Here is a 1,817-nt window from a genome sequence, read left to right on the forward strand (position 1 = left end):
TTTCTTGCACGGCTGCCATTTTGCGCGGGATTCTGTGGCCTTCTGAGCCTATTCTTCAGGTATTTTGCTTCCTTTCCATATCCCTCGCTCGGTCAACTTCACGGCATTGTGCGATATTATTTCATCGTTTTTTCTCTGTCCCTGACTCGCTCTACTTCACGGCATTCTTCAGTACTGTTTCAAATTTGGATTATTTACATTGATAGAAGATTTGCCGAGTAGAAGTATATGATTTGCAAGAAGAAAATGTTTCTCAAGATTAAAGATATGAAAAAAAATATGTAAAAAAGACAGAGTGATCGAGCCTTTGCTCTCCGTACATGATAAAAAGCTCCTTCTAGAAAACTGTAGACAACTCAGGATAGCACCGAAAATGCACCAGGGACTCTTTCTCTTTGTTACAAAAGGTGCATTAGGGAGTCTCAACCCTAATTCAGAGCTTTACGACTTAGTTTTAACCTTCATTTCAGTGCGTTTTAGTGAATAGTTGTGGCCTCTAAACGCCTTCCAGTTGACTCCATTGGCATGTGAAGAATGTGGACCGTTCAGGTACAGTCCGTTAAGACAGGAATCGTGGCAATCTGTGTACCACCAGGCTCCTTTGAACTTTCGTGCACAGCTCTTATTCCAGTCGTCATTATCGTTATCATTAGTAGAAAACTGCATGCCACTAAAAGAACATTGCAAAGTGGTAAATTACGAAGGGTTACTCGACGGCAAACTTGCCTGACTGACATAGATTTAGTAGCAAAGAAAAAAGCAAATCAACTGTGAGCTCAGCTGAGCTAAAAAACTCATAACTCCTTCTCGTTGTTATTGCAGATCAGCAGACACGGTTCTCCATAATAATGCAACCTCGATTCAATAAAATCAAATCGACTTAATTCTCTCAATTTGTTTTCACGGTCATTGAATCGTTTACCTGCACTTACTTGCCAACCGTATATATTACACGGTGATTACCAAATAAAACATAAACTGCTTTTAAACTAGTGTCGCCGCATCACTGGAAGAATTCTAACACGGCTTTTTAAAACTACAATACATTAACAGCTCAATTATTTCTCTTACTTATGGCGTGCCAGGGAGTCACCAGCCGTGCCACTGTATCCTCCAATCAACAATCGGTACTTATCCCCCTCCTCTGCCACCTTACAAATTGTGTACTCAGCGTGTCTGACGTCTCCATCAAAGTCTTCCAAGTCAACTCTCAGTGTGACGTTATCAGCGGCTGTCAAACGATGAAGATTGTCGTTTCCAAGCCAGAACTCGCCGTTCAGATCTCCAAACCCGTTTTTGTAGGATTCCCAACCAAGATAAAAGTCAACAGAGCCGTTCAAACGTCTCTGAAAAACTGTCCAACCTCCACCGTCCGTGGTCATGTCACACAACACTTGTATTGGTTTGCCGCCATCTGGATTGATGGTGTACACGCCACTGAAAGTAAAACCATTTTCAAGAAGCTCGGTACAGCTTCTGTTACGTTTTTGCTCTATGGGAAAAGTAGAAGAGATAATTACTGAGCTGGCCTAAGTGGTTTGTTCCAGGTCCGTTGGGCGTGGAACAATCTGTTTTATAAAGTACAAATAGATGTTTGGTGTTCTCACCTTTACACGTAAACCCATCTCCTGTAAATCCATTCTTGCACGAACAGTTGTACGATCCTTCCGTGTTGTTGCATGTGGCGTTCACGTGACAGTCATTAATTCCCTGTGTGCATTCGTCCACATCTGTGAAAGGTTTCAATTTTGTTCTTAGTTTTATAGGCCTAAGTACACATTTGTATAATTAAGACGACCTAATCGGTGTTCTATTTT

The 1,817-nt window shown here is 41.5% G+C and overlaps 1 pseudogene; it reads right to left on the minus strand.

Moving 5' to 3' along the window:
• Nucleotides 1-259: 259 nt before the first annotated feature.
• LOC110042616 (ficolin-1-like) lies at nucleotides 260-1,484 on the minus strand (annotated as a pseudogene).
• Nucleotides 1,485-1,817: the final 333 nt, after the last annotated feature.

Source organism: Orbicella faveolata, unplaced genomic scaffold, assembly GCF_042242905.1.
Source record: "Orbicella faveolata isolate gen_17 unplaced genomic scaffold, um_ofav_v1 contig_1, whole genome shotgun sequence".
NCBI classification, from domain to species: Eukaryota; Metazoa; Cnidaria; class Anthozoa; order Scleractinia; family Merulinidae; genus Orbicella; species Orbicella faveolata.